General features: G+C 41.3%; 1 protein-coding gene and 1 pseudogene across 1 annotated transcript in view; one reads left to right on the top strand and one right to left on the bottom strand.

The window, feature by feature from the left end:
* The window catches only part of LOC141483851 (selection and upkeep of intraepithelial T-cells protein 1), a 566,613-nt gene that overhangs the window by 281,151 nt on the left and 272,868 nt on the right, over positions 1–12,594 (top strand). The gene's annotated exons all lie outside the window — the stretch shown is intronic.
* On the bottom strand, positions 869–2,874 carry LOC111514679 (small ribosomal subunit protein eS6-like; annotated as a pseudogene).

Below are 12,594 nucleotides of genomic sequence, written 5' to 3'. Positions count from 1 at the left end.
GTTTAAAAACTTCAGTTATGGATTTTCATCAAGTATCGGTCAAAGCCATCATAATATTGATGTATCTGTATATTTTCAGTATATTTCCATGAAATGAAATTGTAGAATTGTTTTGGGAGCACTGTATCATAATAATTTCGTTTTTTTTTAATAAAATCATGTTCATTATAGATTTTACTATTCGTGATGAGTCGCAAGCAATTCCTACAGTGAAAGAATTCATGACTTATGATGGTTCATTTTTCTCCGACGATATTTCTTGAGCTGGAAGATCTGAGATATCTAGTTCCACAGATTCAGCAGTAAATCAAATATCATGCCGTTAAGAGGCGTTGAACGAGATAAATAGATTACCTCCGGTCACAAATAACTGTCTGTTAATAAAATGTGGCTGAGAACACTGCCTTGAAATGCAAAACGTGCCGTATTCGGTTGTTTATTGCTCCGCCGTCGAGAATTAAAAGCAACCAGTTGAAACATTTTCCACTTTAACTTAATTAAAACAAAACCAAACTCATAAATTTTTATTTGTACGACTTCTTGCTAATTGCTCAGAGCCTTTAAGTCGACAGGAAAGTGTTCGCAGAAGACATATATTGAAACAAAGGCGAGTTAGTTTATCGGTCGGAATAAATTGAATTTTTTGTTCAATTTCGTTAGGGATACATTGAATATCCCATTTCTGAGGAGCACGTTTGCGTAAATCAATTTCCAATTTTGTTCTAACTTTCCGAAATTGACATTTGCTGACTCGGAAACTTAATATTCTAGCCATTTTATCTCTCGAGTTTGTTCGATCAAACTTCATTACAATTTCGATATGGGAATTCAACACCTCTACAGAAGTATTTTTCAGCAACACCGTTTATTTCTCACATTGTCTTACATGAAATAAAAAATTTGAATATACTTCTGCCCACTGTGAGTGCTGGATTTACTATCTCTCATACTGGACTTGCTCCTCTTGGCGATTTCCATACGGGCCTTAGATTCCTTCTTACATTGAGCTAGCAATTTGGCGTCTGCATCTTCTTGTTCTTTACGTTTAAGACAACGTTTCTTCGCGAGAGCTAAACGGTGATGTTTTCTTTGAAGAACGACTGGAGTAATCTAACGTTGGATTTTTGGAGCCTTGGTACGGGCCTTGGTTTTGCCTTCTTTAGGTTCCAGAAGGCGTTTGATAACCCCATCATCCTCTTCACTTAGGTAGAACAATTTACTGATGCGAGATGCCCTCTTGGGTTCCAAACGACGAGAAATGGTGGTGTCCATTAGGCCAGGGATTTCCTGTTCACCTTTACGAACAACTACTAAAGCCAAGACGCTGAGGTTGCCGTCAACTATGCACCCACGGACAGATTTTCGTTTTCTGTCGCCGGTACGTCTGGATCTGTATGTAGCAAAAATGACCTTTACAAAGTAAACGAAGTACCCTGCCGTTGCCATTATAGATAAACACATTAACATTAGAGCATTTTCTGCTTCAAGAAATCGTTGAAAATTTTTTGAAGAACCAAATTTCAACAGTGAAAAATTGCTTCTTGTATCTCTTCAGCTTCCGCCGCGAGTAGGCAATTAGAACCTGGAATTGAACATTTATATTTAGCAGACATATTGATGTCCATTTTAATCACCATTAAACTCATCGAAGTAGAAAGTGAGATTGTCTGACCTGACATTATTATATCCAGTTCGGAGACATTTAGCTTTTTGAAGAAAACCGATGCTAGGGTTTTTGTGGCATCGAATTGAACCCAAATATGTCCCCGCCCATGTCCTGGAATCCAAATGGAGTGGCAAAACAAGTGTGCTGTCGTCAGCAAAGCAATAAGTCATTGCCATACAATAGAAAAAGGTTTCAAGACAACATAGACCCGCGGGGAACACAAGCGTTGCTAGTAAAAGTATTATTCGAGAAGTATCCGTCGACGGCCACTTGCAGAAAACTTTCTTTCAGGAAGATGAAGGCAATGAACATCAATAAAATCTGGCTACCTGTCCTTGAAGGTACACAAATAAGGTCAGGTAATCCAATTGAGAGAAACCAAGCCACGCCCACTAATAATAATATAAAATCAGATTCAAATGCAGGCATTGTGGCAACCCCTGGCCCCGACATCTCCCGAGGAAGTGAAAGACATATTAAGACGTCTATCCACTCGGAAAGCACCAGGCCCGAACCACATAACAAAGTGGCGGAGCATGTCATCTTGAAGAGACTCGAAAAACAAACCAGAGAGCTAGGAATCCTCCAGCATGAACAATTCGGTTTTAGATCAGAACACTCAACAGAGCTACAAGTTCTGAGGGTAGTAGACTTTGCGAGCGAAGGCTTCAACCTCGGCAAAGGATACAACATCAGAGCAATCTTCTTAGACGTCTTCAAGGCGTTCGACAGGGTTAGGCATGACGGACTACTGGCCAAAATGAGCGACTTTGGATGCACAAAACCAATGGTAAGACTGATTCAGTCTTTTCTAGCTGACAGGCGATGCCGTTGCAGAGTAGGAGATGAATTATCAACAATTCGACTACTTGAGGCAGGAGTCCCGCAAGAAGCAGTCCTTTCGCCACACCTTTTCTCCGTATTTACAGCGGACATGCCCAAGCCAGAGAACAACTATAACAAGTTGGCGCTCTAGCGGACGACACGGCCCTGCTGGCGAGATCCACGAGCCAAGTACATGTCACAAGGTACTTGCAACAACAGGCGAACAGATTAGAGGGGTGGGCCAACCTGTGGAAGATCAGTATAAACCCTGACAAGAGTCAGGCGATACTGTTCACTCGCAGGCTTGTACAACCGGAAAGCAACGTCACCCTCAACGGACAAGATATTCCGTGGACCAACAAAGCGACATACCTGAGGGTCATCTTAGACAGGAAATCAACATTTCAGTCTCACGTACGGCAGAGAATCGGGATGGCCAGACACGCCAGACAACGCCTGGCACCTATCATAGGACGCAGAAGCAACATGGGGCTGAAAGTAAAGTTGCTGATGATTAAAACCCTTCTCATGCCCATAATACTGTATGTCTGCACTGCATGGGGCCAGTGCGTACAGACATACAGGAAGAGGATACAGTCGTTTAAGAACGCGAATGTAAGGGCCGCCGTAAACGCACCGTACTATATCCCAAACAGATATATATACAGAGACATAGACATGGACACGCAACATGTGGACGTGGACGTGTAAATGAGAGATCAGATCGCACAACAACCCTGCGCTACGCGATCTATAAGATGCGTTGAGTATGGATGACCCCAGGTTCCAAGGAAGGGACAAACATCCAAGGCCTACAAAACAAAATCAACGACCATTCCCCCGAGTCGCCGTCAAGCAACTCAGGTAAACATAAAACTAATCGGATGAACTATCTTTCAGGTAGGTTCAACGCAGAACAATTCGACCGCGACCGCGACTCACTTTTCCTTAGACTCACTGAGGAATGCTCGATGCTAAACACAATAGCCGCCGGTTAGTTTTTGGGGGCCCCCAAAAAAAATAGTTATGATGAAACAAATAACCGATCAGAAAGTACATGCACCTAAAGGCTGACTTTCGACCAAAAGAGATCAGATGTCAGTCTTGCTGAAGTACCCATCAGTATTGTTATTGTGGGTTACCCTCAAGAGATAGACATACACCATCGCGGACTTTCTTGTAGATCTTTGTGGGTTGTACAATAGTCCAGTTCAATTTTTGATATATCTCGTAGGGTTCAGCCAGCGTTTTCAATGTTAGCGCAAAAATGTGTTTATTCATGACATCACATTAGAAACCTCTAAAATTATCAATGTTTCTCTGCTCCATTGTGCATGTCACATAAACCTTCTTCTTGAATCACCCTATCTATTGAAAAACCCTCATCAAAATCCGTTGCTGTGGCATGAGGGGTTTGCTGGTCAAACTTCGATGCTATGGCTTGTGGAATCATTTATGTGTATGGTTGTTCAGCTTCCTGAAAAAACGTTTCGTACAAGTGACTGTCGATGGATATCTCTCGAATACAGTGGTATGTCTCAGGGATCCATATTGTCTCTCACTCTACGGAGGCACGTCACCGGCAGCAGGAGGTTGCATATCTTGATGATGATCTAGAAGTGATTTCGAATAAGGCTGAAAGTAACCAGGTTCAGTTCAATGCCACAAAAACACAGGCATCGGTTTCCTCCAAGAAGATAACCGGATACAATAATGTCAGGTCAAACAATTCCGATTTCTGCTTCGATAAGTTTGTTGGGGGTTGAAATGGACCCCAATATGTCTTGACACAATCATGTTGCTGGAATTGCAAAGGCTGCCTGCTAAAAGTTTGGAACACTGTTCTGATCCAGAAAACTGTACAGACTCCAGCAAATTTTGATGCTTCATAAAGCTCAGACCTTCTTTGGAGTATTGTTCACATGTTTGGAGCTCCGCCTTTAAGCATTCCGTGAAGCTGCTAGACTCCATCCAGAAAAGAGCCATCCGGATTGGGGACACAGACATCTCTTGCAACCTTGATAGTCTGGAACATCGTAGAAAGGTTGAAGATTTGTCTCTCTCTTATGGATACTTCCATGGGAGCCGTTCAAATGACTTGGCACATTTAATTTCACCAAGAGCGGTACATATCAGAAATACGAGACGTACTTTGCTTGCTCATCGTTCTGAGGATCAACTCAGTACACCTCGAACTTCACTGTTTGGGAACACCTCCATCTGTAGAACTGCGTTTATGTGGAATAAACTTCCTGAGAACGTTTTTTCAAAAGGATTTAATCTTCATATTCATATCCAATGTGAATCGCTACTTTCGCACAGGCACCGCTGTAAGAGCGCCTTGAGGATTTTTCTATAGTGCTTGTGTCTTGTCCTCAAATGAAAAAGTTTTGAAGATCCAAGCATACATAGGGATAGACAGCGGAAAGCGACTTCGCTTTTTACTATGTAGTGATCAGATTTATACCAGCGGATAGAGTCACTATAGACCAGCCCCTCCACTTTTTTCAGCCCCGCTCCCTCAGCCAATCAGAATCAAGCACCCCCTCCACTTTTTAGCCCCACCCCCTCAGCCAATCAGAATCAAGCACCCCCCTCCACTTTTTTCATCCCCTGCCCCCTCAGCCAATCAGAATCAAGCACCCCTTGACCGCAACAGGTAATCAGTGTGAAGCCCCGCCCCTTCCGCACATGGTCAACCAGTCACGGATCCATCAACTCCCCCAGTTGTCACCTATCGAAGCCATACTCCGCCCATTTGTTACACCCTTGCCAATTAAGCTCCGCCAGCAGGTCGGCCACATTGAATCACGTGGTCGGAAGCACTGTCAGCTGTCAACATCAGATAGCAGTGTCAGCTGTCAACTTCGGTTATCACGTGGTTGGAGGGGGGGAACTGTCAGGTTGTCACGCTATCAAGCGCGCGCCGCCTATAATAATTTTTTTGAAACTGAATAAATAAAAAGTTTTATGTTGAAATTGAACCCAGGTCGTCGGCGTGCCAGGCGAGAGCCTTAGGTTTGACGACAACGTGAGATCTTGAAAGTACTAGAGAAATGTTGAATTGGTCTTACCAAGTGTCGCATGGTGGGGGTCATAAATACCAAATTTTGGACCTCGGGTCCTCTAGCGGGCCATCGATTTTTGGGAGGGTCGTTAAGTCATTTCTAATTTGGTGTGTGATTTGTTGCGGAGTCCTTGATTTGGGTTTTTTTTTATTTGGGGCGGAGTCTTCGATTTTTGATGTTCGTTTCGAATAGCCATTTCGTATTGCTTTGTGTATTGCACTCAGGAGTCATTGATTTGGAGGTGGGTCCTTGATTTTGGAGTGGGTGCATGTTTTGGACTTGATGTCGGGACCTCGATTTGGGACTTCGATTTGGACCCTCGACTTGGGACCTCGAATTGGACCTTCGATTTGGACCTCGATTTGGGTCTACGATTTGGGGGTGGTTCCTCAAATTACGACCGGGGTGTGGGCTGATTTTTAGTCAAAGACCTCAGAGACAATGTAAAAGCTCGCAAAGTGAAACATAAGTGAATGTAGCGAAAGATTATGACAGCAATACATAAACGTCGATTTGAGAGATGTTAAAATATACAGTGAGTTATATTTGAATTGAGGTATTTGGTACCACTATTTTTGTGAAGCACTGTTTGGAACCTTTGGTGTAATGAATATTACTGGAAGAAAAATAGAAACTTTCTTTGTCTTCATAGGACGAAACTGCAGTAACGTAAGTTACAAATAAAAGTGATAAAAACATAGAAAGTTCCAATTCTCTTTCCTTCAGTATGATTTCTTACCACGTAGTAATGACTACATCCATCAATATTACTGGAGTTTTTTCCCAACACCAAACCGTTACTTCAACACTCCGACACGTTTTTCGATCACCAAGTGATCATCTTCAAGAGGAAGTTTGAGGAAAGAAGGAAGTTCAATCTTCCTCTTGAATTTCATCACTTGGTGATTGGAATACGTGTCGAAGTGTTAAAATAACGGTTTGGTGTTCAGTCCAGTAATATTCAAAACATACTTTGGTCAATTTTCAGGGTATGGATCCTATCATTTCCCAAAATACGGCTGACCGATGGTCATCGCGATGTACCCTGTATAATAACACCTAAACTCACTGAATTGATTCATCCCAAATCAATCCGCCTGGAAAACCAACTGTCACGAAAGAACCATCAATTTGTTATCGATATAGAAGTTCGAAAGGATTACACAAAGTTTAACGAAGAAAACCACACCATGCGGTTTGTAGGTTTCAGCATCAGCTCCATGCATTTATTGGCCTAATTACACGCGTTCCTTGGGGATAAGGTGAAACCCGAAAACAAAGGAAGCGGAAACTCGTTGCTCGATCCAGTCTTCGGTGTCAATTGCTAACATTTGGAGCGGCACGACTGGCGGCCAGTAATCAGATTGATTTTATCGGAATGTCGTGACTTCTGCGAGAATTCTAGCTATGTTCAAGTCAGCAGTGTTGCCATCAAGGATGAGAGTGGTCGAGAGAGAATTTATCGAGGTCGGGGTATTTCGTTTTCGGAAATAGTTATACAGGGAAGGTTGAATGTCGATTGGCGGTTTCATATATTCTGAAGGGTTCAGTACGTTGTCAATGAAACATGTCATTACAGTTATTGTATGATCATTCGCATGCCATTATATATCCGAAGTATTCAGAAAAATATTGAATATGAAGATGGAAAACTATTAACAGTTGGAAGATGAGTCCATGAACGAACGAAGCAATCGAAAGGTATAAGTGAATTGAAACGATTTTGAAATGAATGCCTTATTTAAGGGCTCTGGTTTTGGTTGCCTTTTGGCGAGATCTGCAGTGGAAAGTTAGAGGATAAATCTCCCTTGGTGGTCGATGTTGTGGCTTGGCTTTGCAACGTCCTACTGTATTGCGGAACATCTGGAAGTAGTTACTACATAATAATGAGGTCCTCAAGTTATTTCTTAGTTGTGATGCAGTGTTTGGAACCTTTGGTGTAGTAATGAATATTACTTGAGTTTTATCCCAACACCAAATCGTTATTTTCAACACCTCGACACGGGTTTCGATCACTAAGTGATCATCTCCAAGAGGAAATTCAATTTTCTTCTTGAAGATGATCTCTTGGTGATCGAAACACGTGTCGAGGTGTTAAAAACGGTTTGGTGTTGGTATAAAATTCCAATAATATTCATATTTCGTAGTTATCGTCAGGATGAAAGTATAAACACAATCGCACAATATTAGTTGACTGATATACAAATTGAAGACGTTCATTTCTATCAACTCACTATCAACTGTCCCATTGCAATTCATCCATTCTTTTAGTTACATGGTGTGTGGGAGGTTCAGATGGAACTCTGTGTATATTTCGCAGTATCACAATCAGTTCCCGCAATCGTTGAGATTAAAATTTCGTTTGGCTTCTTTGCCTCTTTTCAAGGATAAAAATCAAATATCACATTAATTTTTCACCAACGGTCGTTTAGTTTCAACTCATTATTTTTTGCAATAATGATGCGGAAAGTTGAAGCACTCCAAAGAGAAAATCCTGAAAGAGTTCATATTTCACTTGTTTTCGGTTGATTACCGACCCCTCCGGAGTCTTTTAGGCACCCTATATATAATAGCTGTCAGCCGCTTCAGAATGTTCTTCCGGCTCATACTCGATTTCGCATTCCATATGTACACATTCCACTCCACGTATGATAATAATTGATGATATATTAACATAGATAATCAAATTGACCATTATCTAACTCGACAATTATAGCTCGAAGGGATCTACCTGATTTGGATTTAAAATTGCGATTCATCTGATATATGACGTTTATAACTCATTCATTTGAATATATCGCAGTAAACCACAAAGAACATCTATTTATTGATACCATATTTTGATTACTTGAAGTAAGCCTTAGCGTGTTTAGGTATCATGATCAAAAATGCAGATGTTTTAAACTAACCGTAGCAACAACTATAACCCAAAAAGAGTTTTTGAGTAATGGTGTGCGTTGAAATATCAAATGAAATATCAACGAACAAATTATTTCGAAAGCTTTGTTCAGATATATAACAACCTCAGTTGGTTTCGATTCAAATATCAATCATTTGGTTATTCAAATTAGAGAAAATGCTGTTTGAATTGACACTGCTAAACTTTTCGGAGGTCATTGAGGTTACACTTCCATCAGTGAAACTCAAAGGATGCTTTAAGCACTATCCCCATCGATACTACAATTCTCAACGTAACCTTTCACCTAAGCTATCGATTTCCATCCTGGATGTACGCAATTGGGAAGACACTGATATTTTGTACTGCTCCTAAGTTTTCTGCAGATATGCAAGCACAACTCGTTCATTTATTATGTAACCTTTTGGTCTGTTGTGTGGTACTTCAGGAGTGCATCTTGCCTTTTATTCAGTTTCGTCTCGTTTCGTATCGTTCCGTATCGCCCCGCTCTATGCCGATTGGTTCTGCTCCAATTCGATTCGCTCCGCTCGACTCTGATTCGTCCCGTCCCGTCCCGTCCCGTCCCATCCCATCCTGTCCCGTCCCGTCCCGTCCCGTCCCGTCCCGTCCCGTCCCGTCCCGTCCCGTCCCGTCCCGTCCCGTCCCGTCCCGTCCCGTCCCGTCCCGTCCCGTCCCGTCCCGTCCCGTCCCGTCCCGTCCCGTCCCGTCCCGTCCCGTCCCGTCCCGTCCCGTCCCGTCCCGTCCCGTCCCGTCCCGTCCCGTCCCGTCCCGTCCCGTCCCGTCCCTTCCCATCCCATCCCATCCCATCCCATCCCATCCCATCCCATCCCATCCCATCCCATCCCATCCCATCCCATCCCATCCCATCACATCCCATCCCATCCCATCCCATCCCATCCCATCACATCCCATCTCCAGTTCAGTCCAGTCCATTCCAGTGTAGTCCATTCCATTCCAGTTCAGTCCAGTCCAGTCGAGTCCAATCCAGTCCAGTCCAGGAAATATTATTTCGCTTTCAGTTTCACACACTAATGAACTGATACTATATTTCATCGTTGACAGCATATAATAGAGTTTGAATAGCCCTGTATGCTAGCCATCATCCGTTTCAGAATGGTCTTCCAGATCATACTCGATTTCTCATTCCATATGTACCTTCACATTCCACTTCACTTATAATAATAATTAATAATAATTGATGATGAACACACATAGCACAGATAATCAAATTGACCATTATCTACCTCTGACTGTAGCTGTCAGACACCGGAATTGATTGAGAAGGTTCGTACACCACCTAATCAAGAATGACAGTTATTCATTTGAAGAACAATCGCCATCCGGATATTGATTGAGATTTAATGAACTGTCTGCATTTGATCAATTGTTTCATTAATGGGTTTCATGAAAATCGGCACTCTTGGTGTGGAATGGTAATGAACCAGATAAAAATGAGGCGCTGCATATGTTATTGATTTGTGATTTCACATAAATTCGTGGTTTGTTTGAGAACGAAAAGTATCATATCAAAATCACTCGGCTCTAATTAGAGCTACCAAGAAACCAGAAGAAATTATTTTCTGAAGATATTGAACAGTAATCATTTTCGTGGTGGAAATCGGAATTTTCTTTATTGAATTCTCTGGAAATTTTCACATCTTACAATCTGAAAGATTGAAAGGGAGTGCAAACTTCCAGTTGAGCGCGATACATTTTCAAATAAGTTCACTGTATTATTCATAACTGAAAATGCCCTATTCATAAGTTACTTGTCGTATTCATGATTTTGAATATCAAAAAAAGAACGGAGACTGAATAACTATTTATAAGTTGCAGTACTTTTTTTTTGATTCGTTACATTATCAAACCCCTCTGATAGATATCAAAAAAGTTTCAAAATGTGAAATATTTCTCTGATGTTGATACACTACTGAAAATTCGATGTGGTTAGTACCTACAGGATATTGGGTTTATCAATCTACCAACGTAGAAGTCGAGACACACGAATACCTACACATACTTCTCTCAAACAGTCAAAGAAACATTACAAATAATTATGAGATCTAGAGGCATCAGAAAATGAAAAATGAAGACCTCAAAAAGGATAAAGTGTCCGTGAATACATATGAGTATGAGGCTAATAAGGGAATACCATGAATATTTTAGGCAAAATGGAAGATGAATTAAAAGAATATATAGATACATATATTTATATATATTTGGCAAACAGAACATTTACAACTTTACTTGATAGGCAGGAATTCAAAAAAAAAACATCAAGAAGTATCACATGAAAAAACAATCATACGAAGTAATATTGTATAGTGGATTCTTTATTGTATGATTACTGAATAATTTTTTTTCAGTTGGTATTCTAACTCAGCAACGACTGACAAAGTTGTCTCTGAAAGAGACACCATCTTTTTCTCCGGTCAATGTATATTCCTCTGAAGATGTCAGCCGTAGTAGTAGACGAAAGGTTTCACTCAACCACGACATTCTCTCCAGTCGTACCTTCGGCCATGAAAGCATATGCACTCATGGTGATTATGCACTGGTGGTCCAAGCCCTAGTCTGAACGATCGATCTCCACTTGCTATCGTCCAACCCGTGTTAGGAATCACACGTTAAAAGGTAAGACCTCGTTAACTCTTAGCTCGCACAAGTTTCGACTTCTGAGGGTTGTCGTTCGTAGGGGTGCGACAGCTGGTTAACGAAAAAAACAGATTTTAAACAGATAAACAGCCATTGTTCATCCATTCCAGAGAGCCACATTGATTCCAACCCTCTTTTAATTGTTTATCAACGGCTAATTGAAGAAAACCAAGAACCCAATATATAGCTTTGCTGACAACAGTGCACTTGGACAACAGTCCATTTGGATTCCAGGACATCGGCTGCGGATGCACATCTTCACCGGCAGCAGGAGGTTGCATATCCTAATAAGGATATAGAGGTGATTTCGAATTGGGTTGAAAGCAAGCAGATTCAATTCAATGCCACAAAACCCAGGAATTGATTTTCTCCAGGAGGATAACTGTTTCCAAATATAATGATGTCAAGACAAACAATTTTGCTTTAATGAGTTTGATAAGGATTGTAATGGACACCAATATGTCTTGATCATATCGCTGAAATTGCAAAGGCTGCTTTTCGAAAGCTTGAAATACTGTTGGAGCTCAGATCAGACTTTCTTTAGAGTATTGTTCACATGTATGGAGCTCCGCCTCTGAGCATGCCCTGAAGCAGCTGGATTCCATACAGAATAGAGGCATCCGCCTGATTGGAGACACGAACACCACTCATAAACTTGATCTAGAACATCGAAGAAATGTTGAAAACTTGTCTCTCTCTTATGGAAACTTTCACGGAAGGTGTTCAAGTGACTTGGCAAATTTTATTCCATGAAGAACGGTACATATCAGAAATACGGACTATGACTACTCAATGTTCTGAAGTTCATTTCAGTTCACCTCTAACTTCACTGTTGAGGAAATCTTCCATTTGGACAACTGCGTTTATGCGGAATAAATTTCCTGAGAACGTTTTCTCAGATGAATTCAATCTCCAGCGATTCAAACCCAATGTAAATCGCACCTGAGGGTTTCCTTGCGATGCTTATTTTTTGCCTTTAAAGAATAAATTTCATTACCTGAGCCAATCAGATCGAGTCCCATGGTTTATTCAGTAACTAACCAACCGCAGTTCAACCAACTACCTTCTCGCTCGTTCCTGTCTAGTCATTGGATCATAGCTCATCTGATCTTGAGGTAATGGCAATTTCTCGATAGCAATATGCATATTTCTAGCTGTCAATTCATCATCAAAATGCTTCAATTCCTCTTTGGGGTGTTGGCAATTTCTATCGTCCCTACGATCTTGCGGATCTGTCGTTTATCTTCGGAACACGTTCATTGCTTTTCAACTGGATGCTCTACCTCGTTTTGTGAGCATCTTTTCCTTCCTCTTCAGTAGGTGTGTCTTTACTTTATATTTCAGAGACCTCGGTCGATTTCCATACTGCATCTGCCGGTAACCTAGTCGTTCACAGTTCTGTCTCTTCTTAGAATTTTGTTTTTTCACAACTCGCTCTTTTTTTAGGATAACTGAACAATCAA

The sequence above is a fragment of the Leptinotarsa decemlineata genome, unplaced genomic scaffold, assembly GCF_025532065.1.
Source record: "Leptinotarsa decemlineata unplaced genomic scaffold, Ldec_3_MD MMD2_tig00004307_RagTag_RagTag, whole genome shotgun sequence".
NCBI lineage: Eukaryota > Metazoa > Arthropoda > Insecta > Coleoptera > Chrysomelidae > Leptinotarsa > Leptinotarsa decemlineata.
Note: the sequence above shows the minus strand (reverse complement) of the source record. Positions and strands in the feature narration are given on the sequence as shown.